Source organism: Berghia stephanieae, chromosome 1, assembly GCF_034508935.2.
Source record: "Berghia stephanieae isolate SIO BIC M18660-M18661 chromosome 1, UCSD_Bste_1.3, whole genome shotgun sequence".
In the NCBI taxonomy this organism is placed as follows: domain Eukaryota; kingdom Metazoa; phylum Mollusca; class Gastropoda; order Nudibranchia; family Aeolidiidae; genus Berghia; species Berghia stephanieae.
Genome location: NC_088360.1, coordinates 5,593,270 through 5,606,544, shown reverse-complemented (window position 1 = coordinate 5,606,544; position 13,275 = coordinate 5,593,270). Strand labels below are relative to the sequence as shown.

At 37.0% G+C, this 13,275-nt stretch overlaps 2 long non-coding RNA genes across 2 annotated transcripts; one reads left to right on the top strand and one right to left on the bottom strand.

The window, feature by feature from the left end:
• The first annotated feature begins 790 nt into the window (after positions 1-790).
• Positions 791-4,751, top strand: LOC144966547 (uncharacterized). The gene is made up of 3 exons (XR_013644234.1): positions 791-1,907; positions 2,919-3,098; positions 4,349-4,751. It is a non-coding gene; the product is annotated as an uncharacterized LOC144966547 (long non-coding RNA).
• A 4,466-nt stretch (positions 4,752-9,217) lies between these two features.
• On the bottom strand, positions 9,218-12,081 carry LOC144966546 (uncharacterized). Its single transcript, XR_013644232.1, has 2 exons — positions 11,871-12,081; positions 9,218-10,538 (listed from the first exon to the last, which is right to left on the bottom strand). It is a non-coding gene; the product is annotated as an uncharacterized LOC144966546 (long non-coding RNA).
• Between the last annotated feature and the right edge of the window lie 1,194 nt (positions 12,082-13,275).

Genomic DNA, 13,275 nt, shown 5'->3' with positions numbered 1-13,275 from the left:
TTTAAATCTTTGATAGCCATTTTCTCTATAATTTGAAAAAAAAATCTATTACAGTGTACTTGTTTCCCTTCAGGATGAATAAACAAGAGGGATTTTGCACTAGCACAATTCAGGCATGCTTCAGGGACATATAACACAAATTAATCCGGGTGTTACAGTTTTTTCAAGTATCATTTACAGGAGTTATGGCCCTTGAAAGGTCATCGGGTGCAATTTTTCGTGAACTCATTTTTGTGAATAAAATGATTGTTTATCACCCTAAAATTGCTTCAAATGCAATAAATAGTGGAATTTTATTGTCATTTCTCATTTTTTGCCTCATATCATAAAATATTTTACAAAGCTATATAGGGTTTTTAAATCTTTGATATTGATAGCCATTTTCTCTATAATATGAAAAAAATATATATTACAGTGTATTTGCTTCCTTTCAGTGATAAATAAACAAGAGGAATTTTGTACTAGCACAATTCAGGCATGATTAATGGGCATATAACACATATACATTTGTAACATTTGACCTTGCTGTAGCAAAGAAAGCTTACGATATTGTCTGGCAAAACCCACAGCTTTACAAAACAGTCATTATTCACCTGGGTGTCTTTCACACCATAATTTCATAGGCTACGCTTATTTGTACTACCACTGCAAATAACGCCAGAGCTTATTTGTACTCTTACTAAAAATAGAATTTGCGTAATTACTAAAAATATAACATTTTATACGGATAGAACTGCAATATACAATAAGATATGAAGTGAATAGAAAAGTGCCAGAAGACAATAGAGAATAAAATTTTTTTTCGCGGCGGTGGTGGGGTTTGAACCTGCGACCTTATTGGTACGACAACTCCGCCTGGCAGGTGAGAGCGTGGCTCTACCGTGTGAGCTATCCACGAACACAAAAATATTCGTTTCAAACTCAAAGTCATTACTAGATCCCTCTCTCACCCACTTCTTGAGATCGCCGATTCGTTCGTACACCACCATCGCGAATAATTTTGACCAGCAGTTAAGCTTAATAGCCAATATTCTCAACACAAACATATAACATAGAAACGATTGAGACATTGAGTATGCTCCGGTGTATGGGGTGAATTTTAATTCAGAAAAGTGAGTGGAGCAGGCACTTATGTTGGTAACAACAAGATATGAAGTGAATAGAAAAGTGCCAGAAGACAATAGAGAATAAAATTTTTTTTCGCGGCGGTGGTGGGGTTTGAACCTGCGACCTTATTGGTACGACAACTCCGCCTGGCAGGTGAGAGCGTGGCTCTACCGTGTGAGCTATCCACGAACACAAAAATATTCGTTTCAAACTCAAAGTCATTACTAGATCCCTCTCTCACCCACTTCTTGAGATCGCCGATTCGTTCGTACACCACCATCGCGAATAATTTTGACCAGCAGTTAAGCTTAATAGCCAATATTCTCAACACAAACATATAACATAGAAACGATTGAGACATTGAGTATGCTCCGGTGTATGGGGTGAATTTTAATTCAGAAAAGTGAGTGGAGCAGGCACTTATGTTGGTAACAACAAGATATGAAGTGAATAGAAAAGTGCCAGAAGACAATAGAGAATAAAATTTTTTTTTTTTTTTTTTCGCGGCGGTGGTGGGGTTTGAACCTGCGACCTTATTGGTACGACAACTCCGCCTGGCAGGTGAGAGCGTGGCTCTACCGTGTGAGCTATCCACGAACACAAAAATATTCGTTTCAAACTCAAAGTCATTACTAGATCCCTCTCTCACCCAATATACAATGAATTATCTGGAAGTCAAAAAGTGAACACTTCATCTCATCACAATCACATTATTAATTATTACTATTATTACAAGTTGATTTTGACGGACTTTGGTAATTCTTCACTCTTTTCAAGTCACAGAATACTCAGTTTACAAGGTAAGCATACGAAATGCACATTTTAATTCATTTCTTATTTTTATAACTAAACATGCTTTGGGGTTGTGTGTTTGTTGATTGTGCATCAGCTGACGACACATTTGTCGCTACCGCGAATTACTTAACTTTATTTTGTGAAAAATAACAATAACAGGGCTTAAAAAAATTAAAATACTAATTCCCCCCCCCCCCCCCCCCCCCCCCCCCCAATAATTTAAATCAGCCTTCCATGTCAGACGATTAAAACCAGGTGTTTCAATGTTCGATCACCAGTCAAAAGGTTGCTAATTTTGTCAAGATCATGATCAAGAGGTTTCGAGTACTCACGACATTCCAGGCTCAGGGTCCTTTAAAAATACTTTTCATTCAGTTATTGTTATTATCTTTATTATGGCCGACACAGCATGCATCGTCCATACTTTTTCAAAACTTTTTTTTGGGGGGGGGGGGGGGGGGGGTGGCTGTTTTTTTATTATCGGAAAATTGGGTTTTGTATGTTATGTTCATGGAGAGAGAGAGAGAGAGAGAGAGAGAGAGAGAGAGAGAGAGAGAGAGAGAGAGAGAGAGAGAGAGAGTAAATATTTTATAATGATAAGATATCTGTAGTGGTAGTATTATTAGTAGTTTTGAAATGCCTATGATGATGACAATGTGAGATAATTATATTAGTGTGGATTATTTTTATTATATTTTTTTAAATTACGTACGGCTATGTCGTAGTGGTATGACACTCGCTTTTGGACCGGAAGGTCCTGGGCTCGAGCCTCGCTCTGCGCATAGTTGAGCCCTTGGAAAAGGCATTTTGCTCACTTTCTCTCACCGGACTCAGTTGTAAAATGTGTACTTGGCCGTTAAATGCGTTGTCTCTGTCCGAAGAAATTGTAATATTGCCTAACAGACGTTATGTCCCGTTCAACATGCGAAGTGTTGCTGTTATAAACTTTAGCATTAGCATGTATGTGCCTATTTCGCTGTAGTGAATTTAATTTAATTTTTTGTTTTCATTGACAGCTAACATGAAAGAACACTGTTGACGTTACTGGTGTCCTGACAATCCATAAAGATGCTGGCTCAAGGGCTATTCTGGCAAGGTGTGTTGAGGCAAACCTTTGCCTGTGGCAAAACTCATCAATCAGCAAACCATCATCTGGGCCAGCAGACCAGAGTGTCTGCATGCACTTTTTGACAATGGTTAGTAATGTTTTCAAATCTCCATTGCGCCTTTACATTTTTTATTGGTGATCAATAAAATAAATGCTCATTTTTCTAAATGAAAATGGCAAAGCATCATTTGAATTGAATTACTACTGAATGTATTAACTTAACGAATGACTATAGTTTGTTGCCAAGAGTTTTGTTCTATGGATGTAAAACCAATGAAATTTCAAGTGTGTTGGTGTGAATAATGATCATTTTTTAAAAATTGCTATGGGAGCGTTCACATATTACGTCATCAGCTAGGGGGGAGGGGGGGTCTACCAAATGTTGACATGTGTTGACATGGGGGAGGGGGGGGGGGGGGTCAGACCCAAGATGATGTCATCAAAACATAGGCAAATTAAGCCTATTTCAAAGTTTGTTCCTTTCAAAACAGCTAAAGATAAATTGCTATGATGAGTATTGCCCATCTCTCAAGAAAAAAGATGGGAAAGGGGTATCACTTCTCAAAAGGTGAACTTGCCCTAAATGTTCATTGTATCACTCCTCGATCACAGCAATGAAAGACCATTCACGAAAATGCGGCATACAAGAAGAACAGCAAATGGGAGAAAATGATGACGATGAAGATGAAATTGATGATACTATTTATAGTACATTGCCAGAGGTCCAAGGCAGAAACATTTTTGAATCAATTAATTTTATGTTTGGAAATTGAAACAGAAATTCATTCCACTAAAAGACTAATATGCTATAAAATAATTTGCCTCCTATACTATTTTAAATTACACTTTCTGAATTTTTTTTAATAGCACCTGCACCAAGTAGCCTAATTTAAATAATGTTTGTTAGATTTTATCTTTGCAAATTTAAATTTTATGTCCCCATTGTATCGTAAAACATAAATTATCAACAGTTTCTGAAATTAATAAAATGTCTGAATGTGTTTTATCAAACGTTGATAATCAATGTTTATGGTTTGAAAAACGAATAATAAATATTGTGAAATTAAAGTTATCTTTTAGTTTTTATTAAATTAGATGACGTCATCATCTGTTGGGGGGGGGGGGGGGGGGGGGGGGGGGGGGGGGGGGGGGGGGGGTCAGGTCAATGATGACAAGTGATGACTTGGGGGAGGGGGGGGTCTAAAAAGGGCAAATTTTTGATGACGTAATATGTGAACGCTCCCTATGTCTTTGACAAATGCATTTTATGACAATAATGCCATTTCCAAAAATTGCTAATGAACTGTGTCTCTTTTTTATTTCAATTTTTCCATCCAGAGCAGGATCAACCCTCTTTGTGGAACTACAAAAAAAGTGGTGGCAAACAAGTAGTGTTGACTTTTTCTGTATTGAGGCGAAAGAGATTTTTATTCCAAGGGTTTGGGAAAGCAAATTGCTTTTTATTCAGAGCTAGTGCACTATTTAACTGTTTTATTGTCTAAAATAGAATTGATTTTGCAGTTCAACTTGACTAGATATCTAATTTTATACGACTTGTCTCTCAAGTAGAATAAAAAAATGAAAAATGAGGATAGCGTGCCCTATCATATTTTGAAAAATCATTTAATATATCTAGAAATCATCTGTATAACCTATTGTATACAGTAAATAATTAGGTTTTGTGATTATAATGATGAATTCATAAGGTATGACATCATATTCGACCACAAAATTATTTTATCTCTGGCGTAAAAAAATCAATTTTACAGCATTTTTTTTTATCTATGGGGTATGGGTTAGTGAACCGATTATAATTTTTTTTAGACTTAGATCAATCTACAAAATTTTCGTTTTCTTGTCCTATTACGGTCATATTTTGAAAGTTTGATGGATCATTTCTTTTAGTTGTCTGCAAAATCAGCCTTTTAACTTTATGTCAAATTATAGAAAAAGCTTGCGCTTTCTCAAATGTCTGTTTTATGTCATTTTTCTGATTTTCTAGCAATCCTACCTTAATCATTTTCCTTTAAATTATCTTCAAATTTATTCAGAATCTTTTCTATGATGTGTTTTACATCATGATGTAAGTGTTTGGGGTAAATTAAAATTTAGCAATTTTATAAATTTTAAAATTCATTTGTTCCTGTTGATCCGCGCTAAATTTTCAGTTGAAATCAAAAATTCTAAAAAAATTATTCCAAGAGTTTTCATGATATAGCTATTTATGAAACATTGTGTTTAAATTTGAAAGAAATTTATATGCTAGTTTTTGGTGCATCTATGTTAGAATTTTAGGGTTTTACGTCTAATTTTAGCTTATGTTGCCCCTTAAAAAAGTTGTTTTTTTTAATTCAGTTATTTTTGGTGTTTAACATCAAATTATACATTACATTATTAGTTCATGAGATATAATTAAAGAATTTTAGAACTATAAAGCATATTTGACCACTAAAGTAATTTTTTGGTGAATAACAGCAGATATTAAATTATTTCGTAATTTTTTTCTTAGAGGTATGGGTTAGCGAATCGTTTAGAATTTTTTTCAGAATTTGATCAATTTATAAAATATTACTGTTTTCTTGTTCCATATTGTTTATATACTTGATGAATGTTGGCCTTTGTCTGCATAATTGGCTTTATTATCAAATTAAAGACAAATTTTTCATTTTCTCAAAATTTCATTGTGCGTCATTCTCTGATTTTCTAACATTCACATCTGGATTGTTTCCCATCAGATTGTCTTCAAATTTGGTCAGAATTTTTCTTATGATGTGTTTTGCATCATGATGGATGGATTTTGGGCTAAGGGAGTGTTCACATATTACGTCATCAGCTAGGGGGGGAGGGGGGGTCTACCAAATGTTGACATGTGTTGACATGGGGGGGGGGGGGGGGGGGGTCAGACCCAAGATGATGTCATCAAAACATAGGCAAATTAAGCCTATTTCAAAGTTTGTTCCTTTCAAAACAGCTAAAGATAAATTGCTATGATGAGTATTGCCCATCTCTCAAGAAACAAAATGGGAAAGGGGTATCACTTCTCAAAAGGCGAACTTGCCCTCAATGTTCATTGTATCACTCCTCGATCACAGCAATGAAAGACCATTCACGAAAATGCGGCATACATGAAGAACAGCAAATGGGAGAAAATGATGACGATGAAGATGAAATTGATGATACTATTTATAGTACATTGCCAGAGGTCCAAGGCAGAAACATTTTTGAATCAATTAATTTTATGTTTGGAAATTGAAACAGAAATTCATTCCACTAAAAGACTAATATGCTATAAAATAATTTGCCTCCTATAATATTTTAAATTACACTTTCTGAATTTTTTTTAATAGCACCTGCACCAAGTAGCCTAATTTAAATAATGTTTGTTAGATTTTATCTTTGCAAATTTAAATTTTATGTCCCCATTGTATCGTAAAACATAAATTATCAACAGTTTCTGAAATTAATAAAATGTCTGAATGTGTTTTATCAAACGTTGATAATCAATGTTTATGGTTTGAAAAACGAATAATAAATATTGTGAAATTAAAGTTATCTTTTAGTTTTTATTAAATTAGATGACGTCATCATCTGTTGGGGGGGGGGGGGGGGGGGGGGGTCAGGTCAATGATGACAAGTGATGACTTGGGGGAGGGGGGGGGTCTAAAAAGGGCAAATTTTTGATGACGTAATATGTGAACGCTCCCTAAACAAAAATTTAGCAGTTTTATGAATTTTTAAATCAATTTTTTTTCCTGTCATGTCACACCAAATTTTCACTAAGAAATCGAAAAAAAATTCTGAAAAATTTATTTTCAAGACAATTGCTAAACCTATCCATCTTGTTGTAAGAAACATTTTGTGTAAATTTGAAGAGATCTGTTCGTTGTTTTTTTCTGCATCACTGTAAGAATTTTTGGGGTCTAATTTGAGCTTATATTGTCCCCCTGGTGGTAGGGATTTGGTGGCTAATAGTATTAGCGTGGTGTTTAGGGACTCAGTAATAGCCATGTGGTAGGAACTCGGCGAGTAAAAGTGCTGGTGATAGGGATTCAACGAGTAAAAGCGCTGGTGGTAGGGACTCAGTGAGTAAAAGCGCTGATCGTAGGGACTCAGTGAGTAAAAGCGCTGGTCGTAGGGACTCGATGAGTAAAAGCTCTATGACTCGCTGAGTAATAGCGCTGGTGGTAGGGACTCGGTGAGTAATAACGCTGGTCGTAGGTGCTCAGTGAGTAAAAGCTCTAGGACTCTGTAATAGCGCTGGTGGTAGGGACTCGGTGAGTAAAAGTGCTGGTGGTAGGGGCTCAGTGAGTAATAGCGCTGGTCGTAGGGACTCAGTGAGTAAAAGCTCTATGACTCAGTGAGTAGAAGCGCTGGTGGTAGGGACTCAGTGAGTAAAAGCTCTATGACTCGGTAATAGCACTGGTGGTAGGGACTCGGTGAGTAAAAGCTCTATGACTTAGTGAGTAAAAGCGCTGGTGGTAGGGACTCAAAGAGTAAAAGCGCTGGTGGTAGGGACTCGGTGAGTTATAGCGCTGGTGGTAGGGACTCAGTGAGTAAAAGCTCTATGACTCAGTGAGTAGAAGCGCTGGTGGTAGGGACTCAGTGAGTAAAAGCTCTATAACTCAGTAATAGCACTGGTGGTAGGGACAGTGTCAGTGAGTAAAAGCGCTGGTGGTAGGGACTCGAAGAGTAAAAGCACTGGTGGTAGGGACTCAGTGAGTAAAAGCTCTATGACTCAGTGAGTAAAAGCGCTGGTGGTAGGGACTCGAAGAGTAAAAGCGCTGGTGGTAGGGACTCGGTGCGTTATAGCGCTGGTGGTAGGGACTCGGTGAGTAAAAGCTCTATGACTCGAGTAAAAGCGCTGGTGGTAGGGACTCAGTGAGTAAAAGCTCTATGACTCAGTGAGTAAAAGCGCTGGTGGTAGGGACTCGAAGAGTAAAAGCGCTGGTGGTAGGGACTCGGTGAGTTATAGCGCTGGTGGTAGGGACTCAGTGAGTAAAAGCTCTATGACTCAGTGAGTAGAAGCGCTGGTGGTAGGGACTCAGTGAGTAAAAGCTCTATAACTCAGTAATAGCACTGGTGGTAGGGACAGTGTCAGTGAGTAAAAGCGCTGGTGGTAGGGACTCGAAGAGTAAAAGCACTGGTGGTAGGGACTCAGTGAGTAAAAGCTCTATGACTCAGTGAGTAAAAGCGCTGGTGGTAGGGACTCGAAGAGTAAAAGCGCTGGTGGTAGGGACTCGGTGCGTTATAGCGCTGGTGGTAGGGACTCGGTGAGTAAAAGCTCTATGACTCGAGTAAAAGCGCTGGTGGTAGGGACTCGGTGAGTAAAAGCGCTGGTGGTAGGGACTCGGTGAGTTATAGCGCTGGTGGTAGGGACTCGGTGAGTAATTGCACTGGTGGTAGGGACTCGGTGAGTAAAAGCTCTATGACTCAATGAGTAAAAGCGCTGGTGGTAGGGACTGTTTGTTTGTTTTTGAGGGTTTTACGGCGCTTGCAACACATTAAGGTCATATCAGCGCCAGTAAAAAGGAAGAAATGGGATAGTAAAAAGTTATAGAATTCAATTAAAGCACCCAAGAAAAGGTAAGACAAAGGGGAATTTGTTCAAATGGGAAACAGATGTAGATTCCAAGAGCACACCGTCAAAGTACTTAGTTTGAGATCACCTAAAAGTCTCATCAGACACAAGCACAGGTCCCGACTAAGAGGAATACACTCAAATGTTAACAAATCAAATATAATATGTAAATAAAACATAATACAGTACATAACAGAGAGATGATTTACAATGAAAAAAATATCATCTCCCAAAACTAACTATACATTCGACTGCTTCCCTCTCAGCCGGGGGATCCGGCCAGGACCAGGACAAAACCAAGTAATCTCATTCCAAGACAAAGACAGAAAGCATGTTGGAAAACAGATATAAGGGGATAGAAGACACAGTATGAACCCCCCTGCCCACTAAGGGAGGTCAGGAACCCCGCCCAGGTGGAGGGACTGGGTGAGTAATAGCGCTGGTGGTAGGGACTCAGTAAAAGCGCTGGTGGTAGGGACTCAGTGAGTAAAAGCGCTGGTAGGGATTCAGTGGTGTCACTGATTTTATGACATTAGAATATAAAGAAATTTACAACTACAATCGGACTAATGATTTTACAAAAGGTCCCCACAAAAGTATATCTTTAAATCATTAAACAAGTCTGTTGATTAAATTAAATTATAATTTTATTTTAAAAGATCAAGAAAATGTCAAAATGCATGAACACTACTTCACTCTATACCGATCACGACCCAACAAGTATTGAGAACAACCATGCTTCTCAAATTTGTTTTACATACAGGACTTTGCACTATCCTTTTGAATCTGGATAGAGACTTGACCGACTCAATTGTTAACGGGCACCTTTTTACTATCACACTCTTTTATTGAGATGTGATATTACGACTTATAATGTCCCTTTTTATTTCGTCACTGACCGACCACCTTTGAAATTTTGATATTCTACAACACAGTGTTTGGTCTCCTGTGTTATATTTGTTTTATTCTGTACCGACCTGTATAACACAGTTTCGGCCTGAAATTTCCTGTGTAGAGTCACATTTGAAAAATTTCGCAGTCTAACTGTCTCTGTCGTGTCAAGGGCATCTTTATGGTCGCATGTCTCTGTTATCTGGAGTCCCTGTCTGGTCAGTCTGTGTGTCCATAACGTCTGTGGTCTCTCTGTCTGGTCAGTTTGTGTGTCCATAACGTCTGTGGTCTCTGTCTGGGCAGAGTGTGTATTTATAATGTCTGTGGTCTCTGGTCAGTACGTGCATTTACAATGTCTGGTGTCTCTGAAAAGTCAGAAAGAGGGTTAGAATGGGGATTTGTCTGTATTAAGTCAGTCATGTCAACAATGTCAAAGTCTTTATCTTCAGAGACAAGAGTCAAAAACTGTTCCAACTGGGAGATTCTTTGCAGAAACTGATGTTCTACCATAACTTGAAACAAGCTATTGATCCTGTTTGTCACTGAAGATACAATTCGATACAGTCCTTCCTGTGTATTTGTCACACGTCATACTGGTACAATGTCAGTTTCAGGTTGGTCATGGATTTCCAGTCTTTCGCCCGCCATGACCCTCATCATCTATGCACATAACATTCACAAGTGGATACAAATATCGATTTACTTTGTATGTTGCATCCATAACAAACACATCACAAAAAACACTCACATCACGCCTCATTCTTCCCGTTACTTAAAACAAATACTCAAAACCACCATCCTCATTCACACTGAACTTTGTTACACCTCCTTCCTCCTCTATCTCTCTCAGTAATTCCTGTACCGTTTCACCGTCCGTCCTATCAATATCAGTCTTGAACAATCTCCGCTGCAAATCTTCGACATCTTTAGCAATACATTTTATCCTTGGCTTGATTGAATGTATTGCCTAAGTTGGGTTGTGGACACCTTTGTTTTAGCCATAGCCTTCACTGTCTCATTCACGAGGGGCAGGCGATTCTCCGGATAAAGTGAGGATGGCTAAATGTAAAAAGAAAAAAGATTAAAAGTACAAAATTGTATGCAATAGCATTCAATTCAGACCTGCCAGCTAACAAAACAAAAAAAAAAGCATTTTATTTTTTATTGACAATTTAAAGACAAAAATCTGCATATAAACCCATAATGCACGAGTTGTGTTTGTCACTCTAAAATACTTGAATGAACTAAAATGCAACAGGCGCTTATCAAATTCAAGGGTTAAATGAATGACTGCAGAATTCCCAAAAAACGTCGCTTCATTGTCTTTTGTAACATTTTCATGGCATACAAAAACGCAATAGAGTGGTCACCATTTATAATTAGTCCTCAGAAATCAAGCACTTATAACTGCATCGTACCTATAGTCAAAGTCAAATTTTATTTTGAAAAGTCTATGGACAACCATCAAATCTTAAAATTCCTTATCTGGAACAAAAAAAAAACCAAAGACAAAAAAAAAAAGACCCAAAAAAATACCACCACCTAGATCTGCTTATATTGTCTTACAGGACTTAATAGCGCTTACAACACTATAAAAAGGATGATGATATGGTGACTGATTCAATAAATAGGGAACAGTAGATTTCACGAGCACCTCAAAGATGTACCAATTTTGACATTACCTCAAAGTCTCACTGAGACACAAGCAAAGGATCCTGCTAAAACATTTACATAATGCAATAATATTCAAAACTTATAACTATAACAGTACATAACAGAGAGATGATTTACAGTATAAAAAATCATCTCAAGAAGAAAGGTACTGTATTTGACTGTCTGCCTCCCAACTAAAGACCCCGCAAGGACCAGGAAAAAAATGAGCAATCTTAATCCATAACAAAGACAGGGAGCAAAATGGAAAGGGAAAACAAATATAAGGGATAGAAAAATGTGAACTCTCTGCCCAGAACCCTTCCAAGAAAATTTTTTTTTAATAAAAAAAAATACAAATTCTGGAACAGTCAATTTTGTCACAAGCTGGTCATCATCTCTCCATCTCAGTGCGCCACCTTGAATGTATCGTAATAAAATATGAGTTGGAATGGCTGTTGTCCTTTAAACATTTGGTCCTGGTGTCAACAGTGCATTTACCTAACTAATCTATTACTATATATTACACTCAATAGTGGGAGGGGGGAGGGACAATTAAGTACTGAAAATATAAAGTAACAAGAAAAGAAAAAATAATACATATTTATAAAAAAAATTGAGTCTAATTGCGACTAAAATAGAATTTGCGATTAATTGCTGTCAAGTGTAAAATTTTCGGGAGCGAAAAACTGCAGGGACAAAATGTCGATGGAAAATCAGTATAAAATGAATGAGTCTTACCAATTTATCACATGGGTGATTTTCATGGTGGTGATTACTAAAACAATGGTCATATAAGGAATTTACAAATCAATCAAGTTGTTCTACAGGTTTTAAAATGAAAATATGAAGTAACAAGATATCACTCGAATATAGTGACACCTAACTAACACTAGACATCACACCAGCAGCAATGCTGAGCGGAGTAATTTTACTTTTTTCACTTGCAACCAAGTTGCCACATTGGATTTTCTGTCTTTACTTTTTTTTTTTAGTGTTCTGCTAATGTGCAATCTACATTTAAATAAAAAGTGGCATCTTTCATTTCTTCTAATTCTTAACAGACACGATTATGTCCACTTCACATCTCAACAACAGGGACAATTTTTTTCACTTCTTGAGGCAGTTTTTTCTTACTTCTTTTAAATTTCATTTTTTTAAAAGCTTCTTTATTGATTTGTTTATAAGTTCTATTGTTCTTCTTATTTTTCATTGTCAATATCATTTTCATCAGCATACTTTTACGGTACTTTTACCATGTTATTCTTACGCTCTTACAGTTACAGTACAGCAGAGCGATACCTAACGCAGACCTTTAAAGTGCTACTAAATTTGAAAAATTAAAATAAAACGTTTGACAAAAGATCCACAGTTCAAAAGCTAAAACAATTATAAAGTGAAACTACCTCGAGGCTCGAGGAACATCGGGGGTAAGGTCTCCCGCCCATACTGGGCACTGTGGGACTGGAAGTCTAGAGAGCTGCGCCGGTGGAAACCGTAATTTAGTTTCTTAAACGGCTCCGATCATTCAGAAGAGGAGTAGTACCTATCTAGTTGTAGTTATTAGTAGTAGAAGAAGAAGAAGAAGAAGGAGCATGTTCAGGTTCAAGTTCAACCCTCTTAGTAGGCACTTGCAAGAATTTTTCAAAATAGTGGCTATGGGTATTAATTTAGCGTAGAAAAATAAAGGGGAGTGAAACATTAACTAGAGTGAAAAATTATGGCTCTGTCTCAACTGGTCAAAAAGTTATGACCGTTTATGTGGTGGAAAATCTCTATTTATAGAGGAAAAAATGTGACCAAAGCACAGCATCCAATGGATAATCACGTATAATTCAGAAACAGCTTCAGATACAACTTTGAAATTTTTACATGTGGTAAATCAACATCTCTGTAATACATTGCAAACAGAAAATGAATTATTAATTGAGAAAGAAAAGTATAGTTTAGAGCTGAGACAGCTGAAATCAAGGAAAAATAGATCACGACATGCAAATGAATGACCTATTGGAATTTTGGAAAAGTCAATAATAAAATATTTATTCACATGAAGATAAGACCAAATACACCACTGAATCGGCGTCGTTTAGTTGTTCACTTTGAACTTTTCAAAATGAAAATAGACCTCATAAAAGCAAAGATATGA